General features: G+C 38.4%; 1 protein-coding gene and 1 non-coding gene across 2 annotated transcripts in view; one reads left to right on the forward strand and one right to left on the reverse strand.

The window, feature by feature from the left end:
• Nucleotides 1-27,635, forward strand: part of TENM1 (teneurin transmembrane protein 1) — a 703,022-nt gene that overhangs the window by 198,081 nt on the left and 477,306 nt on the right. The window lies entirely within an intron of this gene.
• LOC123827860 lies at nucleotides 18,835-18,912 on the reverse strand. The gene has a single exon (XR_006787360.1). It is a non-coding gene; the product is annotated as a small nucleolar RNA SNORD69 (small nucleolar RNA).

Genomic DNA, 27,635 nt, shown 5'->3' on the forward strand with positions numbered 1-27,635 from the left:
TTGGACTAGGAGGGGGTGGATGGTTCCAGGTATATACTTGTCTTCATGTATGGCTTGTTCAGGGCTTGATTTATGTCACCAATATCCAATTTGTACCTGTCTCTTGGCTCAGGTCTACTCCCTTGTTGTTAGCTACATTGTCACGCTATATAGTGATGGCAGAAACTCTTCCACTGAGGAGAGAAAACCTTCCTTTTTCCCCAAAACTCTAGAAAATGTGTAAGTGCATCTCATACCCTTTTGGATAGTCATTTGCCCATTCACCATGGCCAAAAGAGTGAGATTTGCTGATTATTTAGACCCATGAAAGGCCCACCTGTGGAGGTGCGAATGAGGTCAACCTGCCTCCAAATATGAGAGTTGGATAGAGGGAGTTTTCAAAATTTAAGGTACAGTTTTACAAAAAGAAGGTTGAAAATTACTGACTAGCAAAAGCAGTGTCTCACCACCAGTTTGGCTTGGTGGGTTATTTTTCCTGATCTGTGCTCCATATTTAGATTGCTTTCAAACTTCTTGTTTCTGGGAGAATTCTCTTGGGGTGTGTGTGTGTGTGTGTGTGTGTGTGAGAGAGAGAGAGAGAGAGAGAGAGAGAGAGAGAGAGAGAATAAGACATTTTAAGAAAAAACATAAAAAGACAAATAAAATGCAATTATTAAAATAAATGTAAGTAGAATACATTAATCTACTAAAAGACAAGGACTTTTATGTTAATAGAAAAAAAGTTCACATGTATTGTTTCCAAGATATAGCTCTTGAAACAAAAATGAAAGTGTAGTCATGTTGACTCAGTGGTGAGCACACAATGCAATTTACAGATGATATATCATAGAATTGTACACTTGAAATTTGTATAGTTTCATCAACAATCACCCCAATAAATTTAATTATAAAAATGTGGGATAAACCATGCTATACAAGGTAAATGAAAACTAACAAAAACAGATGAGCAATGTCAACGTCAGACAAAGAATCCAAAGTAAACACACATTAAATGGGAAAAAATGTTATCTTAAGATAGAAGTTATGATTTACAATGAAGCAAGGATGTACTACTATGAACCTAGAGTATTATACCATATTTAAAGGAATAAATATATACCACATTTGAGGGAATAGCTATATATAAATACCAGAGAAACTAAAAGATCTCATAATAAGAGGCTGTATTTATGAACTATTTACAAAAATTGGTAATGAGGAAAACTGAATAGATCCCTGAATGTTTAGTTTGAAAAACAAAATTACTGTTTTCACATATCACAATGCAACTTCCTATAGACAGACCAAACCAGCAGAATGGACAATTCTCTGCCCATTGCAACAGAGCTGTGAATGCACAACTGAAGATTAAAATACATTTCCCCTCGGAAAATAATTCTTTAAACACCTTTTATTTTATATTATTCATTGTTGTTCAAGTACAGTTGTCTTCATTTTCCCCCCACCACACACCCTGCCCCACCCATCCCTGCCTCCCACCCTAGATCCTACACCCCCTTGGTTTTGTCCATGTGTCCTTTATAGTTGTTCCTATAAACCCTTCACCCTTCCCCCCCCATTATCCCCTCCCACCTCCCCTCTAGTTACTGTCAGATTGTTCTTTACTTCCATGTCTCTGGTTATATTTTGTTCGCTTCTTTGTTTTGTTGGTTAGGTTCCACTTACAGGTGAGATCATATGGTATTCGTCTTTTACTGCCTGGCTTATTTCACTTAGTATAATGCTCTCCAGATCCATCCATGATTTCCCGAAGGGTAGGAGTTCCTTCTTTCTTTCTGCTGCATAGTATTCCATTGTGTAAATGGACCACAGTTTTTTGATCCACTCATTCACTGATGGGCATTTAGGTTGCTTCCAGCACTTGGTTATTGCAAATTGTGCTGCTATGAACATTAGGGTACATAGATTATTTTTAATTGGTGTTTCAGGAATAATCCCAACAGTGGTATTGTTGGGTCAAAAGATAGTTACATTTTTAGTTTTTTGAGGAAATTACATACTGTTTTCCATAGTGGTTGTACCAGTCTGCATTCCCACCAACAGTGTACGAAGGTTCCTGTTTCTCCACATCCTCTCCAGCACTTGTTGTTTGTTGATTTGTTTATGATGGCCATTCTGACCAGTGTGAAGTGGCATCTCATTGTGGTTTTAATTTGCATCTCTCTGATGGCTAGTGATGCTGAGCATCTCTGGACCCTGTGTATATCCTCCCTAGAGAAATGTGCTTGTCTGTTTTTAAGACAGTTTCATTGAGACATAGTTGACACCCCATACATAAAACTCAGTGCTTTTCAGTATAGTCACAATTATATGCAGCCATAACCACAGTTAATTTTAGAAATTTTCATCACTTCAAAAAGAAACCCCCTACCCTTTAGCTATCACCATCCACCCCAGCCCTGTATCTCCCAACCCTAAGAAACTATTAATCTATTTGTTGTCTTTATATATTTGCATATTCTGGACACTTTATACAAATGGATTCATATAATATGTGGCATTGTGTTGAGCTTCTTTCACTTAGTATGATTTCAAGATTTTTCCGTGGTGTAACACGCATTAACATTTAATTTCTTTTAGTTGCCAAATAATAGTCCACTGTACGATATAGTGCATTTTGTACATCCATTCACCAGGTGATGGATATTTGGGTTGTTTCTTCTTTTGTTGTTCTGTTTCACAGGGAGTTTTTTCTTTTTTTTTTCTTTTATGGTTGCATTGTTCTATTTGCTGACTTTTTTGTCCTCTTCAAGATTTATATACATCTATACATCATTTTTCCAGTTGAGAATTATTTGTTCTCCTGTGTATGAGGTAAATGTGTTTTTTCCCTAAGATAAAAATAATCTTCTGTCATATCTGTTGTCATGAGTAAAGCTTTTGTCTAGTCTCTGTGCGATGTAGAGGTAGCTCCTAAAACAGGAACTTTCAAACTTTGCAGGGGCAGTGATCCAAAATTAGAACTCAATTTTCTATTGTAACACAGTAAACTCATGTGTGTATATACATTAAACAAGTTTCACAAAACAGTACAGACAATGCACTATGATACCCTGTCCTATTCTATTCTAGTGTACCGTACCCTATCTTACCCAGCTCTACCCAACTCTACCCAACCATACCTGACCCTACCCTACCATATTATATTCTACCTTATTTTCTCTTACCCTACCTTGTCATGTTTCAGTTGCTTTAAATGTGCCTTTTATTACCCGATACATTGATCTACAACTCACCTGAAGTTTCTACCCTGACCCTGACCCTGAAGTTTCAGAACACTATCCAGATCCTGTCTTATCTTTCTGAGGTGATGGCTTAAGAATGATTTTATCTTTTACTGTCTGATACCCATCAAATACTGTTGGGTAATACAAAGCCCCCATGCTGACAGCTCTGTTCTCAATCTACTGACCTTGAGAAGCAAAAGAATAAATTTTGGCATTATTTATCATGTTGGGAACACCTAGAGTAACTGTACTGTGTATATGATCCCCTTCTCTTGGGAATGAACTTTCCTGTTATCCCTCATAATATTTATTTGTATCAGAAGTCTAATATTTACCATTCAAAGTTGTTACCATGACCAACTCTTTATGGGCCTTCCCATCTGTATTTTAAAGGATGCCTTAAGGTGATAAGGTTCCTCTGGAGTGACAAGTCCAAAGGAAGCATAAGCAAAATGTTCCCTATAGAAACTAGAGTAACCTGAAAGAATGTTCAGACTCATTTTTCATATGACCTGCTTTGCTAAATTTGGTTTTAACACCTTAGGTTCTAGAAGGAAAGATAATTGCCAGTCAAAATTGAAATGGCAGTGAGTAAAATATGTCTTTAGGATACAATATGATAATATATTTTTTTAACATTTTTTAAATAGCAACGTTTTTTGAAAAAGCTACAAGTCCCACCACCTTACATAATATACCCCTTCATCATTCCTCAATAGGACACTCTTATTCTCTTCCTATGATGTCTTTATTGCTGATTTTAATCTTTGCCTACTCCCACACCTTTCCCCAAACAATATAAGCTGGGAAAATTCCCTGCAAAGTACCTCCTTACATCCTATGTACAAATTTTTTATTCCCCTTGCCTTTATGCCACCACCACTCTTCCCCAAGAGCCTTCTTTTCCCTGCTGTATTTGTGATTGTCATTCCAAGAATTTAAAATGTAAGATTAACAGATATAGTGATACCTCACTACTCATTGGCTTCAAAACTTGTCAGACCCTGTACTCGTCATATTTTGATGAGAAAAAAATGTTTCAGTACTCAGCACTTGCTTGGGACTCATCACACTTGCTAGAACTTGTATGAGTCACAGCACCACCCCGCAAGAGAAAATGCTTCATTGTTCAGTACTCGTTGGTTTTGGCACTCATCATGAGTTCTGAAATGAATTAACAAGTACTGAGGTACCACTGTAACACAATCTGGATTAGAGGGAAGGGCAGAAACTTTCTCCTTTTCATCTGTCATCCTGATATGTTAGAGAATGAATTTTTATTGCAAAATTAAAATTGAGAGGTAACCACACACGTGGAAGGGGTGAATGAATCCAGAAAGGAAGACAGCATCAATATTAGAATTCTCCAGCTTGTCACATGTTCCTCATTTTACTTACTCTGTCCTTTTTAAAATCTATACTTCCAGCATGGTTCATAACAGCTCCATAAAACATTCAATTTTAGTCATTTTTTGTACAGCGGTATTTCTGTGGGTGGAGGATTTCACACAAAGCACTGCATTTAAGTCATGCCCAATAATTGCTAGAAAAAATGGTGTGTGTGTGTGTGTGTGTGTGTGTGTGTGTGTGTGTGTATTCTAAATTCAGATGATGCCCAAATCGGGTCAGAAAATAGAGAAAGGTAATAGATAAATATATTTAATGTATATCCTGACTTCAGTTAAGGTCTGTGACATAAATACAGGAAAAGTTGGATACCAGTTGTCAAATGTAAAATATATGCAAGTCTCACAGACCTCTCACATAGCAAATACACTTTCAATTATTTGGGGGCAGTAATGACTTTGATTAAGCCAGAACATTTCAAAATAACAAGAATGAAATTGATATAGGTTACAAGACTATAAAGGAAACCTGAATTAATGCTTTTTTTCTTTAGGGATGTTGGCTAATATTCAGTCTTCATATTCAGTGTAAAATATTCTGTACATGTCCAGTTGCAAAAACAATTATTTTTAACCCAATTCAATTTTACATTTTTCTATTATTGTACAGACAGAGTTTAATGCAGTATAGCTGGACTTGTTATCTTTTATTGAATAAGATTATCCTACTTGTCCAGAGTTAACATATATTATTACTTTGAAAGTCATTATTTAAACTTATATGTGTCATCCACTATTTTGTGTAACAACAGTTTAGAATATCTGTTCAGTTGAAATATGTCTTTAGATTGTGAGATTCTTTATCCAAATAGTATTTACAGAACGTATCTTCTGTTGTTCTGCAGTAGTAAGTTTTTTTCTATAATTGGCATTTTAATGTTTTGGGGCCATGAACTATATGTACTAGATTTATGTTCCCTGTTATTTTTTGTTGGGACTGCTAAATCTTGGTTTTTGATAGAAAAAAATACATGTATACCTGAAAATGATCTGCCTTTTTTTAGATGTAGTTTTTAGAGAGAGGGGAAGCAGAGAGAGAAAGTAGGAGAGAAACGTCAATATGAGAGAGAAACATTGAGGACAATTGTCTCTCATATGCTTCTTGATTGTGGACTGAACCTACAGCCCAGGCATGTGCCCTGACTGGAAGAAAACCAGACACCCTTAGCTTTGTAGGATGACACCCAAACAACTGAGCCACACTGCTCAGTGCTGCACTTCTTTCTTGACAGATAACTCATCTGAAAGCCTAGCTTCATGCTTTCTTGACCTTTAAGCCAATGATCATTGCCTCCACTCTACTTAAGCAAGTCACTTCCACTCCTTCCCTCTCACTAAATCACCTCTGGTATCATCAAGAACTGTTAGGTCCTGCCCTGGCTTGTGTGGCTCAGTGGATTGAGTCCAGGACTGTGAAGCAAAGGGTCACTGGTTCAATTCCCAGTCAGGGCACATGCATGGGTTGTGGGCCAGGTTGGCAATAAGGGACGTGTGAGAAGCAACCACACATTAATATTTCTCTCCCTCTTTCTCCTTCCCTTCCTTTCTAAAAATAAATAAATAAAATCTAAAAAAGAAGAACTGTTAGGTCCTCAGAACTTCCCAGCTATATATTTATTGTTTAGACCTCTTCATGCTTTATTTCTTACTAATCCTAACACATTTTATACCATGAACTCATTGATACCCTTGTGTCGCACCATCTTGCCAATCCTAAACTTTGGATCATTTTTATTCAGTGTCCTCTTTCTTCTATCCACTATTATTCTAATTATTTCCAAAGAATGTTGTATTCCTGATAGACTGCTGTCACTGCAAATTCATAATAGCCAATCTTAGCCAAGCCTTTAAGACCACCCCTGTTCCTTTAATTTTGTCCCAAAGCCAGCTCCCTTTCAAAGTACCCCACTCTTAATGCTCTAACACCACCCTCTTTGAACCACTTACTTCACCCACACCCTCACACAGAGCAGAAGATGTTGCTTACTACCTCATAGACAAAATAGATGCCATTAGTCATAAATTACATCAACTTCATATCACCCCACCTTCAACATACCTGTATTTATACTTGGTCTTACCAACATATTTACAGTCAGAAATAGCCTCTCCCCTTTTATTTTTTCAAAAGATTTTATTTATTTATTTTTAGACAGAGGGAAAGGGAGGGAGAAATAGAGGAAAAGAAACATCAGTGTGTGCTTGCCTCTTGCACGCCCCCTACTGGGGACCTGGCCTGCAACACAGGCATGTGCCCTAACTGGGAGTTGAACCTGTGACCCTTTGGTTTGCCATCCAGTGCTCAGACCACTGAGCCACACCAGCCAGGGTGCCTTTCCCCTTTTCAATGTCAACACTCATTTTTTTTTGCTTTCAATCCTGCATACTCCTCACCTCTTCTGGGGTGACATAAGCCTTTAGTTCTCTCTCATTTGCATTATTAATTTCTCCATTGTCTTGTAAGTATTTCCTTTATGGTTCAGCCCTCAGTCGTCACATATTACCCCTTAATTTTTTTTTCATGTCTTTACTTAAATATGACCTGCTCTGTCCAAAATTACATTATCTAAAATTACAATTCAGATACCTGATCCACACATATAATTCCTACCTTCTTCTTTGCTTTAATTTTCATTTTAGCCCTTGTTGCCATCTAACATACCTTAATATTTTAATTATTTATCAGCTCCCCCCCCAGAATATAAACTCCATAGGGTAGAGATTTATTTTGTATCCTTATCAACTATAATTATGTTTGGCATAGGGTGGGAACAAAGTATTTATTGAACAAAATGAATAAATAAACTATAAATTGACTTCTATTTTCAGGAATTTAGTACACTCATAAAGATCAGCACTATGTTTTATCCAAGTCCTCACTTTAGTTTTCATCCCACTTGAATGTTAGTGGAAGTTATCACTGTTGTCCAGTTGTTCCCTTGGGGAGACTGATTGATTTCTCTAGGTTCTTCAAAAATTTTAGACTACTTCACTGATGTCTCTTCACCATTCTGCCCTTTAAAATTATCAGTGTTCTTCAGATGTCTGTCCTTGGACATTTTCATTTCCTTTTTATGCTCTTTTTCTGACAAATACCCATGCCCATGATTCTAATCACTGCCAGTGGCTTCCTAGTCTACACGCTAGTCACCTTTTCCCTACACAACTGTTTCTGTCTCCTAATGGGCATCTATAGGATGGCCCACATGTTCTTCAGATTCAGTGCAGCCAATGCCAATTCATTAGCTTCCCTTCTTTAAGAATGCCTTGTTTTAATTAATGGCATGAACGTCTGTCCAGTCTCTCAAGGTATGTGCATTTTAAATTTATTCTAGGCTCCTTCTTCTCCCATATTTTCAATCTGCTCCAGATTCTTACAGTTCTACTTTCCAATTCCATTTCTAAAATGTCCCCCCTTTTTCATGTCTAACACCTCTGCCTTAGTTTAAACCCTCATAATTTTTCACATGTGGTACAACAATTCCCTAACGGGCTTTTCTACTTTCATGTCTGCAGTTATCTGATCCAGCTTTTACACTATCACCAGAAATAACTTTGTCCATGCAAATCTTCCCATGCTAGTCTGCCCATACTGAAACATTTAGTGACTGTCCCTTACATTATGAGATAACCTCGCCTCAACCTGCCTGTCTAACCTCTGAAACTCTACAGAGGTATTCATTTACTCAGTTTTCCTTCAAGTACACCAAGCTTTTTCATGAATCTATACATACAGTGTTTTTAACCTGGACTATCAATTTCTTTGCCCTACGTCTAGCAAACTTGTAAGCACTATTGAATAGCCAGTTTATACACCAGGTCTTCTGTAAATCGTCTCCTAGTCTCCCAGACAAGTCACCTTCCTCTGTGACCTTACAACATTGTATTTTAAAACCATGGTTGCATTGTGTTTTAGACATTTGTTCAGATGTTTGTCTCTGTGAGCTCCCCACTCTCAAGTAATCAAGATAGCCTACCTGAGGAGATAGAACATATACTTAAACGATTGCATAGTGTAAGCTCTGATATGATGATCATCATAGGAGGGAAATAGACTAGGGATAGAAAAATGGAAGCAAGGAGGATTGGGTTGGATGCTCAGGGAGGATGGCATAGAGTAAGTGGGATTTGAAGGCTGAATGGGGTTTGGATCAATCAAGAGGCAAGGACCCAGCATTCCACTCAAGTATTATGGTCTGAGCCAATATGAGGAAATTCAACTGGAACAAAAAGGTCAGGTAGAAGAGTAGTGAGATGTATATTGGGACAGGGATATCTGAACTTGCTTGTGGGTTGCCTGAATTTACTGTTGTGTTGTATGTGTATGGGCATAGGCACATGCATGCCGCTTAGATATGAGACAGATTTTGATCTGTCATCTGTTCTTTTCTACCCATTTGCATCCCAAAATGGCCAGTTTTAAACCAGAAGTTTTCTGAAGTCCTCAGAGCATCTATCTGATTATCCTCCTACATTATATTGTGTTACTCAAAGCAGTCTTCCTGGAGTCTGCTCAGTTCATTTTGACCTCAGTCTGTGATCTCAAGGGCCAAATTATGCATTGCACTGATTCTGAAGGGAAAGCAAAAGAAAAGAGGTCATAAATGGGATAAAATGTGGATCACCAAGATCATATTTTCGCTGTGACAACAATTTTCAGCTGATAAGATGAAGAGGCAATAAAAGCAGCAGTGCCTATGGTTTTGCAGTTCGAACCACAAATTGTAGTCCTATTGTTGGACGTCCCTCTTGCTCTCTAGTTGTCTCTTTATTCAGAAGTCTAAGTTAATTAAACTTGGCTCTTCCAGTGTTTGAATGCCAATTTCAGATGCCTGGGGTGAGAAAACCACAACCTATAAAATCAGTCAAAATGCACATTCTAAGAGAGGCATCACAATTGATCGTGTTATTTCATAACGTCCTTTCGTCCTGGTATTCCTGCTTATTTCTGTACTGTTGTTTCTAATTATTATCTGTTGAGATTAGTGATGTGCCCTTTGCTTCCTGGCATGGTACACTGTACAAATGCTTCATGGTAGAACTTTAATTTGTTCATGATGACACTCCTTCTGCCTTTGCCCATGGGAAGAATAAAATTGAGTCATTCTTTCTCTGGCCTTCTTCAGCCACATATCCTGTCAGTATGATGTTTATCTCAACCTGCCCATTGATGATTACATTGATTGTGTCATATTGTAGTTCGCAGCCCTGTGCTTCTGGCTTTTTAGTTTTGTACGGTTTACTTCCTTTAATAAAAGGAAGCCCTTCTAAACTTAAAACTCATAGATCTCCTAATACTAAGGAACACAACTACCCCTGACATGGGTTATCAGCGACTGTATTTGGTGTAACTCAAAGAGGAAATTCGATGAATGGCTGAATATCTGAAGCTGTGTGATAATGAGCCACATTGTAGCCAGGTTCTACTCTTAACAACTCTCACTGAGTTCTTATCTGAAATCACTACAGACAAGTGCTAGAAAATGTCACAGGGTTGGGGGAGGAGAGGTAACATTAGATCTACTACCTGTGGGTGGATTGCCAGACTACCAATTTCTCTTAATCATTGATTTTTTAAATTATTTTATGAAAAGTAAGTGTGTAAATTCTGGATCATTTGTTGATTTCTTGTTTTTTGTTTTTTGTTTTATGTCCTGTTAAATGCTTAGCTACCTACCAGCTATGCCACTTTAGGCCAATTTGGTAATGTCTTAAAGCCACAGCATCCTAATCACAGGACTAATGTGAGGATTTTGTAAGATAAGGAATGTAAATGCATAGTACAGTGCATAACATACAGAAAGAGATTTGGAACATTTAAGTGTATGCATGTGTGAGTGGTTCAGCAGGAGGATGTTGGTAGACAAAATAACTGATTAATTGTACTCTCTTGTCTTCTACTGGTTAGTATGGTATCAGTCAGATTGAAGAACACGGTAATTGTATTCATTTTCTTTTTTCATATTTCTCTCATTTTTTACTGTTGTTCAAGTGCAGTTGTCCCCATTCCCCCCCACCACCACTCTCCCCCATCCCAGCCATCCCACCTCCCACCCTTGATCCTACCCCCTTTGGCTTTGTCTGTGTGTCCTTTATACTTGTTCCTTGACAACCCTTCTCCCTCAGCATTATCCCCTCCCACCTCCCCTCTGGTTACTGTCAGTTTGTTCTTGATTTCAATGTCTCTGGTTCTATTTTGCTTGCTTGTTTGTTTTGTTGATTAGGTTCCACTTATAGGTGAGATCATATGGTATTTGTCTTTCACTGCCTGTATTTGTTTTCTATTGCTGTGTAACAAATGACCACAAACCTAAGAACTTAAAACAGCATACATTTATTATCTCACAGTTGCTATGATCACAAGCCTGGGAACACCCAACTGGATTCTCTGCTCAGGGTCTCACCAGGCTGAATCACAATGTTAGTTGGGACTGAGGTTTTATCTGAGAATCCTCTTTCGAGCTCCTGTGGCTGTTGGCAGAATTCAGTTCCTGCAGTTGTAGGGCTGAGTTTCCCATTTTCTTGCTGGTTGTCATTTGGGAGTCACCCTCAACTATCAGCAACTCTCCAGGTCTTGCCACATGGCCACCATCACAGGTCCACTCACACTCATGGCAGTCTTTGCTGAAGTTAGCATCAGAAGGAGAGGAAGAGGAGACAAAGGAGTCTTATATATATAAGTAAAAGGAGTGCGAGGAAAAGGTGTATTATATGTATAAATGTAATCAGGGTAATAATAGCCCATCACTTTTGCCATAGTTTCTTAGTTAGAAGCAAGTCACAGGTCATGCTTCTAACACACATGCTCAAAGAAAACAGATTATATAAGGGCATGATCACACAGTACAATCTAGGGTGTGTGGACCACAGTACTCAAAGAAATAATGGATAATTCACTGTCCCCAAAACTATGAGAAATAATGCAGTATCCCTTAATGATACCTTAATCTGCCTGATGAGAAGTAGTATCAAATGCTTCTCATTTGTTTTTCCTGAGGGTATGACTTTTGAATCTCATATCAATATTTTGGAAATCATTGCAGTTGAATTTTGTTTAATATTTGTTATACAAATAACACATTATATGCTTACTGTAAAAATGAGACAAACCATACAAAAGTATCATTCTGAGAAGTTCAGTATTCCCCCCACAACCTGTCCCAACTCATTTCCCTATCTAGAGATACTCAATGGTAATAGTGTGGTAGGTATCCTCTAATGTTTCTGAAACCTAAATTTAGGGATCATGCTATACGTCCTGTTCTATGACTTGCCTTTTGCCTTTCTGAACAATGTCCATTGGACGTATTTCTAGGACAGTGTATATAGATCTGCCTCTGCTGCTTGATGTTCCTCTATATGTATGGGCAATTGGGTGGTTTCTAATATTTTACTTTTATGAATAACACTACGATGGATTTCATGTACATACATATTTGTGCACCTGTGGAATTGTCCTGCATGAATAGAGATGAATAGATTCCTTAGAAGTAGAATCGATGAGTTAAAGGTTATACGAGTGTAATAGTTCGAGAGGAAAACAAATGAGAGATATCTGGTGTTTATTTACTGCTAAAACGTCCTCCAAATAGACTACGTACGTTTACAGTCCTCCCAACAGTGTCTGTGGGAGAATGCCCATTCTTTTTCACAGAACAGTCTTTTTCAAAGCAAGTGATGTATTACTTTTAGCAACTTGATAAGGGGAGCAATAGAAGTTGGTGAGCATGGGAATGAATAAGAGTGGGAAAGCATGAAACTATGGGCAGGGGACGTGCTCATTTGGCTGGCCACAGAAGATTTAGGAACACTAATAGTTTTTGAAAATGACTTTTAAGGCTGTATTATATCAAGAGATGCTATCTCTTGTGATGTATAAAATTAGAGTACTCATTCTAATTCAGCCCACATTATGTTCACATACCTGCATGTACAAGGAGGGATGGAGAATGAGATTGGCTCATTCAGAGAGTGAACATTTTAGGAGCATAAAAAATGTCATGGAATGTTGGTAATGCATGTTATTAACTCAACAGCTCTAAGAGTCCTTCTTCAAAGCCATTTCCAAATCACCTATGATAACATTATTAGAGACCTCTTAAAACTAGTGAAATAGTTCTGTAAACTAGGTTATCTATCAGAGTACTAAAAAGCCTGCTGAGAGCTATCATGTAAAAGTGTCACAATGTGTACCCCTCAGAAAAGAAATGCAATTGCCTTGATATAATATATGTAGTAATGCCAAGAGATATATCGGAGGATGGTATTGCTAGAGCTTCATGGACATTTTTCAATTTGCTGACCACAAAGCCTATTCAGAACCTCAAGGCTCATTCCAGACTATTGTGGTGTGTTGAGACCTGCATTTCTTATTCAGGCTTCTGAAAGTAATTATGAATGCTGCAGAAATACTCAATTTTATTTAACTTCTGACAGCTACATTCTGATAACTACTCCCATTTAGTTTTCCTGTTTTGAATGAAAATATATAGGAGGAATGCAACAAGCAAATAAGCCTTCTTTCTCCATGCTTTCAGTTTTGTACACACACTCTTTCAATTAATTATGTCTACAATTTGTGGGTCGATCATGTAAAGTTGTAATCTTGGCTTAGTCCAATTGGCTTAATCACCCTGAATTACATGTCCAATACAGAAGTTATAGACACACTTATAGATGTACTACACTGCCAGTGCTGGAAGTTGCTGATTATAGGACAGCATTAGTAAATAATGTTTTGAAAAATTTGAAGATATTTTATACACACACAATTTTTAAAGAAATAGTTAAATAAGATTTATACTATTTCTTAAGTTGAGAAATAAATGACTATTTCAAATAAATTCTAATTTCCTGAAATATGTTATAGGGAACCTGTAGTTTTGTACAATACTATGCACCATGAAAGAAAAACAGGCAATGTGTTTAGGATATGCTGTGTGTCATTGTCATATCCAGCTCCTGGTAGTCAATGATGCATATTAGTGTATGCAAGGCTCTGAGAAGTCCTAAAATGAAGAAGCCTGTCTTGATGGGTCTAACACAAAGTTCTCCAGATTTATTTGTATTGAAAACTCTTTTTTCTTAAAACACTTACTAACAGTTCCACACATTAGGAAATGCTGGTTTAAGAGAGATTATTGCTAGGATTAGCATGATTTAGCTGGAAAACAATTATTTCAACATTTACCATGCTAAGTTCATGTCATTCCTTTTGATTAATTTGATGAAAATGTTAATTCCTTTAGAAAATACAAATGTCCTAAAATATTAAGATGACCTATTTGGCTGGCAAATTGATGACTGCTTTTGTTCATAAAACTCATCATGAAAGACATATTAAAATTGTTGAATTAGCCATGCTTGGGGCAGAAGATGATTCTGGATAACCAAACCCCTCATTTCAAAAGATTATTTGATTCATGCTTAATAAAAATGTAGCCCCCAGAAGATGGCATTTGATAAACCCTCATCTTTGAATTAATTTGCTTTTCCTGTTATCATTGAAGACTTTGCTTGTGAAAGATAATCTGAGGCCACCTCAGGAATTAGATAAAGGAGGACTGCTGAGTCACCTTCATCCAAGTGATGAACTGATTACTGTGATTGAAAATGGTGGTCAACTTAAAACAAAACAAAACAAAATAAAAAAGGAAATTACCGTCAGATGGAAGTGTAACTTTGGAAGCCTCACCCTTGTAAATTGTATTGACGGGAAGCCTGCACCTGAGCTATGGTGAATCACTTCACTTGGATTATATTTAATGGACAACTGGAAATATCCTCGTTCCTTATGTTTTTATTGTATGGCACTTTTTTGGTGGTTCAGCTCAGAAAGTCAAGTTTATTGGAAAATACATTTGCAGTGTTTCATATTTTGTCTTTAAAGAAACAGTGGTCACCGCCTGCTGCTTGACACCAACTGATGTCGTTTTTCTTCCCAATCAAAAGAATCAGGTCAGCAATTTCCTAGCAGGACAAAAGTACTAAAGGTTTCTTTTTTCATTGCACTATCTCATGGGCAAGGCTTACAACTCATACAATTTGGGGCACATATCATTCTAACCTCCCTCCAACTACCCAACTCCACCCAAGAAGAAAAAAGTATTTATACAATTGTCACAAGGCCTGAAATTCTGTATTAACCTTTCCTTTCGGTCTGAATGAACTAATTATATTTCTTTGAAGGCTACATTCTGGCCCAGTGCTTATTTGTGCAAAACTTCTAAACCTCTGTTTTTGTTCTGTGTCTGCAATATTCCTCTCCCCTCTCGCCTCCCCCATCCACTCACCCATCTCCTTCCCATCCTACCAGATTCCTATGCATCCTCTTCATCTAAATATAGATGCCACTTTCTCCAGGATGCTTCCCCTGGCCCTACTGTACATACCCGACTCCCCTCTGTAATGTCCCCACCTTGTCACTGTTTTTTTAAAGCATAAGATTTAGAATTTTATTTTTTTAAATAAGACACAATGTAATTTTAATTTTTAAAATAATTAAAGACATTAAGCACTGGCTGGTGTGGTTCAATGGGTTGGGCATCATTCCCCAAAGCAAAATGTTGCCTGTTTTATTCCTGGTCAGAGCACCAGAAAAAAAGAAAAGAGGTGTTTGTTTTATTTTTAATGCTCTCACTCTCCCCTCCAAGGATTCAGTGGTTCTTCAGCTGCAATGGGCCTACTAGTCACCGGGAGTGTTTATGATACATGCAAATTTCCAGACCATAGCCCCAGAGAGATCCTGTATTACATGGGTTGTGATGGGTTCATGAATCTGCAGGGTTTTTTAAATTTTGTTTTATTTTTTAAAGATTTTATTGATATTTATCCATTTCTTTAGAATTTATTTATTTATTTTTAGAGAAGGACGGGAGGGAGATAGAGAGAGAGAGAAACATCAATGTGTGGCTGCCGGGGGTCATGGCCTGCAACCCAGGCATGTCCCCTGACTGGAAATCAAACCTGTGACACTTTGGTTCACAGCCCGCGCTCAATCCACTGAGCTACACCAGCCAGGGCTTATCCATTTTTAGAGAGAGGGAAAGGGAGGGAGAGAAACATTAATGTGAGAGAGAAACATTGATTGGCTGCCCCCTCCCCCCACTGCACATGCCTTGACTGGATCCCGAACCCAAACCCAGGCATGTGCCCTGACTGGGAATTGAACTGGTGAACCTTCACCTTGCAGGGTGACACCCAGCCAACTGAGCTGCACCAGTCAGGGCATGATCTACACTTTTAACTAACTATATAGGTGGGTCTGATGCAGGTGGTCCATGTACCTCACTTTTAGAAACATTGGGAATTTGAGAGTGCTAAGCAGAGAGAATGCAATATAAATATATTAAAGGAAACACTGTCTGCATTGAGCCAATTGTAGATGCTTTCCTAAAAATACAATGTCAAATGCAGATTGTTTTCAAGGACCAGGTAAACAAACATATTTTTGTTCATGTTTACCAAAGTTCCACAGATGGTGACATGTAATTTTTCAACATGAAATATTAGTTCTGTGGAAGGGGCTGTGGTTAAAAGTCTTAGCTATCATTAGCTATTGGAGCATATACAGTCTTTTACTGGAAGCACTCAAAACGTAGTACAGAATGATCACCCCTTCCCTCCACCACTGTCACCCCATTCAACCACACAGTCCATCAAGACTGAGAGACTGCTGCTGGGAGCACCAAACGGAATATTACAGGAGGGAAACTTTCTCTTAATGATCCAATGTAGGCCTATAGACTGTAGTGCATGCATTTACAAGAACTTGAGAGTAAGCCGGGTCAGGATGTGTCCATTTGCCTGGCAATAGATTCTCAATTCAAACAGAACTTAGTAATTAGATACACCAGAAATGATAACCTGGAATACAATTTTACAGTAGTTTGTGTGCTGTAAATAGTAAAGTATTTCTATTTATATATCCTTGAAAATTGCCTCCTACTTGGCGTGAAGATTCAGTGCCATGAACTCTGGATACAGCAGTAGAGGAGAGGCTTTGCCTACGTCTAAGTAAAAATTCCAGAGAGCACTGAACTAGAGAAAGATAGTCTGTTACGTAAACTGCATATTGAGAGGAAGGTAAGGAAAGCCATTTGTGCCTAATGTGGCTCCCCTGTGAACAGAACCAGGAAGCCGGGAAGTTGATAAAGTTCTTGATTCCACTCTGGCTGCTAACGGTAATGAATCACTGGTGCATTTGTTTGTTGCATTCTTCTGGCATCCCAGGAGGACAGGAATGGAAAACTGAAACCTCAAGGAAGTTAAACAAGAACACAAAATGAAAACACACTAAGGCAAGTAGGTACCTCAGTAAAGGGAGCTATAAGCACCAAGAGCTGAGGAGGTTGAGGTTGCTGAGGAGGTTGGAAAGCCCTGCTGAGATCTGCATCATGATGTGTGTGGCTTTATAAAGAAGAAGCAGAGCCAACTCTGCACCCTTCTTTAAAACAAAACCAATTTTTGCTGAATGAAAAATGTTAACAATATCTGATTTTCCTCCAGTAGACCGCTGCAGGGTTTTATGAAATATGTGAAAAATAAATTGCTTAGCTTCCCACTCAAGGTTCCTACACTGTTCAAATTAACTAAAGAACCACTAAAGAGGAGTGGTGAAGCGAGGAGCAGAGTTCTGAGATGGGGAGGTTGTGATGTGGGTGAGAGGAGTGGAGAGGCAATGGGAATTGGCTGTGGTTGATACACTCCTAGGCTCTCAATGATGTGACAAACAGCACATTCATTAGACTCCCAAGTACTGAAGGTGTTGCAAATAGCAGTAAGAAGAAAGGGTTGCAGATGAATAGAATGCTGGACAAAGATGCTCAGGGAATTTATGAACTTGACATAGATCTACAAAAGTGGAAGATAATGAATTTTGGATAAAAACCCTATCTCATTTTGAGAGTGAAATAATGTATAAGGGGAACAAATTTTATTTGTTTCTTACAAGCAATAGAAATACTGTTTGCTCTCTAATTCTGTTATGCCTAGTATGCCAGTAGGAAGAGTGAAACCTCAGTACTCATCATTAATTCATTCCGAAACTCATGACAAGTGCCAAAACCGAAGAGTACCAAATACAATGAATGATGAAGCACTTGATCTTACAGAGTGACATCATAACTCATGCAAGTTCTAGCAAGTGCTAAGTGCTGAAACAGTTTTTTTCATCAAAATGTGAAGAGTACAGGGTTTGATGAGTTCTGAAGCTGATGAGTACCAAGGTGTGACTGTATCTAGTACCTGATTATGTCTTGTTACTGCTTACATTTGACCAAGGCAATACCAACATCTTAAATGACAGCATTTGAAGCTTCCATTATTAAAGGTACATTCAGGTTTGGTAAAAGAACCTGAGGTTTGAAAGAAGAGGTGGGACTATGCAGGCAGCAGCATCATTTGATCCAGTGGAACCTGAATTGAATGACTGGCACTGATAGTGTCAAGGAATTCTATGTAATTTGGTGAACTCAATGGAAAAAAAAACTATTTGGTATCCTTTTGCAGGAACATAATTTCCTTGTATTCTGACCTTCAGATTAGAAGTCAGCATTAGCCTTAAAATGAGACCAGTGGGCTCTGGACTGAATTGTGTATCCCAAAATTCCTATGTTAAAGCTCTTACCCCCATGTGAATGGTATTTGGGGGTGGGGCTTTGGGAGGTAATTAGGTTTAGATGAGGCCATGAGAGCAGGATTGTCATAATGGTATCAGTGCCGCTGTAAGATGAGACACCAGAGAGCTTGCTCTCCCTCTCTGTCATGTGAGGATGCAGTTAGAAGGTGGTTATCCATGAGTCACAAAGAGTCACTCACTGGAACTCAGCCATGCTGATACCTTTATCTCAGATTTCCTACTTCCAGAACTGTGAGAAAATAAATTCCTCAAGTTTAAGACACCCCTTCTATGGTATTTTGTTACAGAGCCCGAGCTGACTAAGACAGTGTAGCTGTCTCAATTTCCAACTCAGTTTTTTTTAACAATTAATGCAGACAACTGTAATTGAACAACAATAAAATAATTTAAAAACAACAGCTAGAATCAACTATGTCACTGGAGATTTCGTGATGACTGTGTAAGGTCCAAGAATAATGGCTGCCCTGAATTTTCCCAAAGACATTTTTCACTGACATTTTTTTTCTGGAACAAGAGCTGGAAGTTGATGGGGGTACTAGTTTATCTGGAGGACAAGAGACAGAACACAAAGCACAGGATTGGATTGAACAAACTCAGCATAGTCCATCGGATCTAGTTTAACATCGTTTGCTGACAGATTTTTGTTGTTGTTTTCAGTAGTTCTGAAGTTCTTTCTGTTACATATTATGTTCTGTAAACCCCAAGTAGACTCATAACAAAAAATCTGTGACTTCAATTTATGATAAGAAAGTTTTCAAAACAATGAAATAAAGACTGATTTCAAATACAAAAACAAAATAGAGCATCAACAAAGGAATCTACTACTTGACAATAAAGAATGGGTGATGTTCGCATATCAACCTTAATCATTTCAAACCCATGAGCTTATCCCATTCTTCCTGTCATTCTGCAGAACCTGGGGAATTCTCATAGGCCTTGGGGTTTTGATTCATTCATGAATTGATTTCCAAATATTTATGAAGCACAAACTTTGCATCAGAAGGTACATGAGGCATTGGGTCATGGTAATGTGGAATTCTGGGCAGTAGACTGATAGTTTAGAAATATCAAGGGGTGATGAAGAACTATCAGAAGAGATAGGGAAAACTAAGGGGGAATGAATGTAAACACCTATGTCACTTTTGTCCAAACCCAGCTTGGATAACACCACAAGTGTGAGATTAAACGCTGCAAATTTTAGAATATTTCTAAGGAACCAAATTGACTTTCTGTAGGACAGCTGTTCAGTGGTAAATATACTTTGCTGTTGGAAAACAGACCACAAATAAGACAGCTGAGGGTAATTATGCATAAGAGACAAAATCACTCGGCATGTTCTTGGTATGTCCCGGCAACTTTGTTTACAGACCTTTGGGAGTTTATATCATCCCCAGCAGGGCCTCTGTTTCCATCAAGATGCTGCTGGCAGCACAGATCTTCCTGTTCAGTAAGTGGATGGTGGTTTTAGAGCATATGAGTTGATAAAGACATAGTAGGTCTGACCACAGGTGGCATGTTGATTCCTTATCTGTTGAATCATCCCCAAGTGAATTTCTCTCTCTCTTTTTTTGATCATTCTCAGAAAGAGGCAGCCAGATAACTCACCTGTTAGCCAAGACGGGTCACAACCTATGTTACACATGCAGAGCTTTTGAGAAGCCCCAGGTTAGCAGGGTTGCTGCAGAAGCAATTGTACAAGATTGGTACTCCGAGACTGAATTTTGTCCGCTCTTTCCTAATAATGGGGAACACATGTTGCATACTGAGCAAGTCTTTTTGCCTTTGCAGGAGTCCTTGCTTTCATTTACAGAATGCAAGCCCCCTAGATATTGTAGCTGGCCTTAGTTTTGGTTTCAATTCCATAGCTTATCTCTTTGCTCCCGTTTTCCTTTTCTTTCTTTAACCAAAAGGACAAAAGTGTGTGCTTTCTTCCACTGAGGTAGAAAAGCATGGGGAAAAATACTTTCTCCACCCAAGTGAGGGTAATATTTAGAGACAGCTGTTATCTGACAAGTTTTTGTTGTCTTGTCATTTTACCAAAAGTACCTAGTTACATGGAAAGGTTGTACTCTTCTGAACCCTCAGGTACAAACCCTCTAGAAGTAGTTTTAGGCATAGACATATCCTATTCATGGTGACTATGTCCCTGTTTTAATCACCTTGAAATAAACATAGCAAATCATAATCTAACTTCATTACTGTTCTGTTTAAAGAAACGGCACTGAAATTTACAAGTAAAATGGCATATAAATTCAGCTGTAACATATTAATGCCTGGGTAACATAAAATTAATGTGTGTGTGTATCTCCAGGTATCTTTTCAAGCTTTTTTAAAAAGCAAATTTCATTAGTATTGAGCACCTAGAGCTTCACTTGAGGTGGTCAAGTAGGCAGTTGGCTACTGATTATCACACATTCTTTAAGCATGATCTGACTAACCTAAGGAGAAGAGGTCAACAGCTTTTTCATTATAAGGCATTTCAGAGATGTGCCATGTCCACTGGCAGCCTTGTGTGGAGTTCAAACCCCTCTTTGTTATCTCTTGCACATTCATCTGCAAATGTGCACTTGAACAGTTAGTCTTAATAAATGTCTGAAGAGGTTTCCATGTTTCTGCCATGATTATTACTAAGTCTCATTGAAAATGAATAGTTAATGCTCAGAGTTGGGTGATACTTACTCTGGAAATTTAATAAATACTTTATAATCGTATTTTGCTCTCAAAATGTTCGAAATGAAGCAGATAGTTTTGAGGCTATCCCAAGAGAGTTTAGTAGATGAGAATACTAAAAGAATTGATGGAAGTGGCTTTTTTTCTGTAAGGCAATCTCATACCTTAAGTTTCAATGACATTATTATCATAAGGTTATTGTATAGCACCTGGCATTTATCTGATGGTGGACATACAGGAAAAGAAGTATATTTTAAAATAGCGTGTAGTGGTCGATATTATTGTCTTCATTTGAAAGATGGAAAAACAGAGGTCCAGAGAGGTCAAGCCACATGTCCACCTTATAAGAAGTCATTGCCACAGACTGAATTCCCAAGGCTCCAATCCTATACTCTATCCACTCCTGTCACTCAGCTGTGAAGCCATCAAGATTTACTATAAGCAGAACTAAAAACAGCAGGACCTCCTTCACTTCTGATGTACCAAAGAGATAAGGTCCAATCACTTGACAGAATGGATTGAGGCTGATTGCATCTGAAGGACGTGGATTAGTTGACTTAAAAGGACATGTTTTGGGGGTTGTTTTTTTTTTTGGCCCATGCCTAAAATGACCATTGAAGCTCTTCACTTAGAATAAAAACACTGTAAAGACAAGGTTTCACTAAGTTCCCTGTTCTGAATTTAGTGCCCTTTTATGCCTAGCTGGTAAACATTTTCATTGGATGAATAGACCTGATGATGTCACTTCTGTCTAATTAGCCACTCTCCCTCACTGCCGTACACTGAGGCACTCCATTTTCTGTCCCCAGTCTTCTGTAAACGCATGCTGAGAAACATACACAAATGCTGATTTTGTTTTCTGGATGAAGTATTTTTGATATGCCAAAAAACTGCAGAAAATAAAATATTTATCTGCCCACAACCAATATTAATCCTCTTTTAACATCTTGCCACATTTAATGTTAAAGACCTATGTAAAACTCTGCCCGCTCCTTTTCTTTCCAGAGTTAACCACTCTTCTGAAATTGGATTTGGTTTGTATCCTTTCAGTATGTTTGCATAATTTTACTTATATGAGTACCTGTCACTGAAACTTTGTAAAATTACTTTGCCCCTAAAATTTGCAGAAGTACTGTGCATGTTTTGTAAATTGATATTTTTTCAAGCAGCACTATTTTTCAGATTTGTTCATGTTGATACAGACAAATCTAGACACTTTGTTGCTGTGGAGTATTCCATTGCTTGAATAAACCACAGTTTACCTATCCATTTCCTCTTCTGATAGACATTGAAATTAACTAATTTTCTTTTACTACAATGAACAAGACTTTGTTTTCCTAATTGATTTGTAGGAATTCTTTATTTATTCCAGATACTGATCCTTTGTCAGTTATATAAATTGAAAATATCTCCTTTCAGTATGTGGCGTGTCTATGCACTTTTAGCCCTTCCAATTTTTTAATTTAATTTTTCTCTTTTTCTTTTTCTTCTTAAATCATTTTTTTATTTTTCAATTACAGTAGACATACAATATTATATTAGTTTCGGGTGTATACCTCAGTGATTAAACATTTATATAACTTACTAAATGGTCATCCTGATATATCTTGTACCCATCTGACACCATACATAGTTATTAGAATATTGTTGACTGTATTTTCTATGCTGTAGTGTACATCCATATTCTATAAGTATCAGTTTGTACTTCTTAATACCGTCACTTTTTTCACCCATGCCCTCAATTGCCCTCCCACCTGGCAACCATCAGAATGTTCTCTGTATCTATGAGTCTGTTTTTGTTCTGCTTGTTCACTTCATTTTTCTTTTCTATTTTTTTCTTCTTAAAGAAGACACTTTAACATTTCATGTAATAATGGTGATGATGAACTCCTTTAGCTTTCTATTATCTGAGAAGTTCCTTATATATCCTTTGATTCTAAATCATAGCTTTGCTGGGTAGAGCATTATTGGTTGTAGGTCTTTGCTTTTCATCACTTTGAATATTTTGTGCCAGAACCACCTGGCTTGAATTGTTTTTGTTGAGAAATCAGCTGACAGTCTTATGGGAGCTCCCTTTTACACAACTTAACAGTCTTTCTCCTGCTGCTTTTAAAATCCTCAAATTTGTCTTTAATCTTTGACATTTTAGGTACAATGTGTCTTGGTGTGGGCCTCTTTGTGTTCATCTTGTTTGGGATTCTCTGCACTTCCTGGTCTTATGTGTGTATTTCCTCCACCAGGTTAGGAAAATTTTCAGGCATTGTTTTTTCAAATAGGTTTTTGATTTCTTGATCTCTCTCTTCTCCTTTTGGCACCACCAATGTGTGAATGTTGGTATGCTTGAAGTTGTCCCAGAGGTTCCTTACACTGTCTTCATTTTGGGGGCATTCTTTATCTTTCTCCTCTACTGATTTGGTGCTTTTGCTTCTTTATATTCCATATCACTGATTTGACTCTCCATTTCAGCTACTCTACTGTTGATTCCTTGTAAATTCACCTTCATTTCAATTAGTGAATCCTTCATTTCTGACAGTTTTTTTTATGGTTTCCATGTCCTTTTTATGTTGTCAAAGTTTGGGCTAAGTTCATTGAGCATCCTTATATATAATCAGTGTTTTAAATTCTGTATCTAGTAGATTGCTTGTCTCAATTTTGTTTAGTAGTTTTTCCAGAGTTTAGTTCTGTTCTTTCATTTGGGACATATTCCTTTGTCTCTTCATTTTGGCAGACTCCCTGTGTTTGTTTCTGTGTATTAGGTAGAGCTGCTGCTTCTCCTGGGATTGGTAGTGTGGCCTGATGGAGTAGGTGTCCTGTAGGGTCCAGTGGCACAGCCTTCCTATTGATGCAACCTGGGCACTCCAGATGTACCCCCTCTGTGTGGGCTGTGTATATCCTCCTGTTGTAGTTGAGCCTTGCTTGCTGTTGGCATGTCAACATCCAATTAGCTGAAAGGACTAGCTAAGACCACCATGGAGGATCAGCTGTGCACAGGCTCACCCCATGGAGCAGGGCTTACTTCAGTGGGGTTCTGGTACATGCTGAGTCCATCCCTTGAATATGTCACTTGTGGAGGGGTTTGGGTGGTGCTACGATATGGTTTGTAGCTGTCCACTGGGTGGGATGTCTCTGGAGCCTCCCAGATAGTGCAGGCAAAGGTCAGTCACCACCTGTGTTTTTATGGGGGCATCCTGGCATGACCTACAAAGTGATCTGCAGTTGGCTGCTATTTGTGCTGGGCTTAGAGGTACCCAGGCATGGCCAAGCTATGAACCAAGGCAGGTTGCTGCTAGTGCCAGGCCTGGGGCCACTTAGTGAGAGGTATGGTGCTTGCTGAGGCCAGATGCTGCTTGTTTGACAGAATTTAGGAAAATCTGAAGCATGAGCCAAAACAAGCCATTTGTATGGAAAAGCCACTGAAAACAGCCTGGGTAGGCATGAAAGTTGGGTGGGGCAGGGCCTCAGGGAATCACCAGGACAGGGAAAACAGTGGTAGCCAGGTTGATGGAGACTCAGATACAGCATCCTCCTGCCAGCTCTGTGGGTTGGGGCTGGGCTCACTAAAGGAACAAAGGCCTCTGCCAATAGTTCTGTCTAGGAGAAATCTGCTCCCCAGCTCTCGCCCTGATGCCAGACAATTCAGTACCTCCTTTGGTGTCCCTGGTGCCTTTCGAGCTGCTATCCAAGCAGTGTAGCTCAGACAGAGTGAGTCTGAGTAAATCCGTATGTGGACCCTTTAAGAGGAATGTCTGGACTCTGGCAAGGCTCTGGAAGCCCTCCATCTCACTCAGCCACAACCCCCACTGGTTTTTGCAGCCAAAAGTTATGGGGACTTCTCTTCCTGGTGCTGTACCCCTGGGCTGGGGGGACTGATATTGGGCCGAGACCCCTCACTCTTCAGGGGCTCCTCCATAGCTGAGATATCCTCCTGATTTTTATCTGCTACATGTGGGTGTGGGATCAGCCTGTTCCTCATCTCCCCACTCCTACCAGTCTTGATATGGCTTCTTCTTTATATCGTTTGTTGTAGGACTTCCGTTCAGCCAGACTTCAGGCAGTTCTGAATGATGGTTGTTTTGTACCTTAGTTGTACTTTTGACATGGCTATGGGAGGATGCGTGTACCACATTTACTTATATCGCCACCTTGAATGGAAGCTACTTTTATTTTTCAAATGGAAAACAAATGATGAAAACCTTAGGTTCAAGGGTCGCTGGTTGGATTCCCAGTGAGGGCACATGCCTGGGTTGTGGGCCAGGCCCCCAGTGGGGGTAGCACAAGAGGCAACCACACATTGTTGTTTCTCTCCCTCTCTTTCTCTCTCTCCATTCTCCTCTCTCTAAAAATAAATAAATAAAATCTTTAAAAGAAAGAAAACCTTAGGTTCATACCCTATTAATAGACAGCTACCTATTGTAAGTAGTTATTTTTATCTCTCATTCTTCCACATAACTTCCAAATTTACTACAAATCCAGCCCAAATTATAAAAAGATCACTGCATCTCTATGATTACAGAGCAAAATAAGATTACTTTTGGATTATACTGATGTGGTGTGCATTTATTCCTTTCCCTCTCAGTCTTTCTGCTTCAGCACAAAGCTAATTGTGTATGCATTTACTAGGCCCATCTGCCCAGTTGAAGGAAGGATCTCTCTAGCTAGAGAACTGCTCTTCTTCACAAGTTTGTCAAGATGGTATGTCTGGGGAACATGTCTGAAGTCTCTCTGCTCATGTTTTATCCTGTTTGATTTCATTTTCTTTAAGTGTGAGCAGTGTATCTTCTGTTTGTGAATAAGACTCTGGAGCACACTTTTTTAATACATATCTGTAAAATAAAAAATGTTCGGCAATGCAATTTTTGGGGATTTTTTTACCCCTAACTGGGCAGCAGTTAACATCCATCTTTGCAGTATTGCAAACTTCTTTCTACCTTTTTTTTTCTATCTAACTTATAATGAAAATAATGCTGTGCTTAAAATATTATTCCATTGTCATCATCCTTGTGCATTTCAGCAATTTATTTCTGTTATCTCATAGGCCTAGTCGAAATTTTAGATATGGAGGAGGCCATGTCACATTCACTCAATCTGATTGTTTAGGGTTCCTCGATAGATGATAACATGATAGGTTTAGAGGCAGCATTTACATGGTTTGAACATAACCCCTTTTATACTTCACTGATATTCACCAAGCAGAGAACATTTATGCCTTTGTTTTATAAGTTGATGGATCCATATTCACCTCTTTATACATAATTGCCTTCAAAGGAAGGAAGTAATTTTTAACTCTATTTTATAGAAGTCTGTGTCACTGAACCAACTGATCATGGCACGATAGAGGAAATTAGATCTGTGTGTTGTAGATGGACTGCAAAACTTAAGGCTCAAGCTAGAGTCTAGAGCATACCAGGTCGGGGCTGGTGAGCAACCCAGGAACACAACCTGATTGACATCCCAAGTCAAGGTATTGATATAGTGGAATTATTAGAATAATAGTCCAAATCCAGAGAGGGAGCAAGGATCCAAAACAAATACTGTGTGAGTGACAAGGAACCAACCTCAGAAAGCCAGAGCAGGAAGAGAAAAGCAAAGATAAAGTAATTGCAAACCAAGAGACAGTATGGAGACTCTTTGTTTTCTTAAGCCATTTCATTTTTCTGAATCTCAGTTTAATAATCTTCACGTGTAAAGACTGGATTATTGACAAGGGCTCTTCCAGCTTTAACTTGTTTTAATTCTGGTTCTAGGATGTAAGACATCACAGAGGACTCATGCTAAATGTAGGTGTAAGGAGACTGCCTACTTTTATGAGACGGGCAGATCAACAGGCAGATAAGAAGGTGGTATAGGATACTTAGGTGGTGGTTCTGCCTTTTTAATGTTTATAAATTTTCTGGAGTTTGTATATATGGGGGTAATAAAGTACCAGGAAATTATTTACTTTCTCAAAAGGATAAAGATCTATTATGCTTATGTAGAGGTAAAGGGTAGTGGTAATAATCTAGTGGAAAGTGGGAGAAGGAGAGATAAAGTAGGAGAAAGAGGAGTAGATAGAAAGCTTTTGAAGTACTATATTTTAGGGAGCTGAGAGAGAGGCTCAGATGTTCAGAAAGAGGGTTGTATCGGACTTAGAGATAAAAATAGATGGTACTTTCAAAAGAAGGGGCCTTATTTTCCTTCATTATCATAAATACATTTATCATCTACACACACATCTACTCTTTATAGGAAGTGGACATAAGAAATGACATAACGTCTTAGACAACGATTCTTAATATCAAATTATGTTGAACCTTTTTTAATGGTATGACATGGAATTGTAATTAAAATATGTGTACCTGCTTATCCCTTAAACCACTATCACAGAGCCACCTGTGGTTAATGGAAAATCTTGCTGTTACCAAAGTCATCTTGAGCTTTTCCAGAGTCCACACCATGTATTCTAAGTGTAACTTTACCCCCGCAAAAAAACCACCACCACACCATGCACCACAGTGTATGCAACAGCTATGCTTCTTTCCTGTGAGAATGTCCTTGAAGCAACTTTTAATGAATGGCTAAGTGGGGTGATTCCCCTGAGAAGTGATATTCCAGTGATCATTTCTCACTTGTGGAACCCCATTTTTACTGTTATTTCTTTCATTTTAATATTTCCCATTATCTTGAATCATTTATGAAGGTAACTCTGTGCCAAGT

Source organism: Phyllostomus hastatus, unplaced genomic scaffold (genome assembly GCF_019186645.2).
Source record: "Phyllostomus hastatus isolate PE091 unplaced genomic scaffold, TTU_PhHast_1.1 phas_contig_90, whole genome shotgun sequence".
Classification (NCBI taxonomy): Eukaryota; Metazoa; Chordata; class Mammalia; order Chiroptera; family Phyllostomidae; genus Phyllostomus; species Phyllostomus hastatus.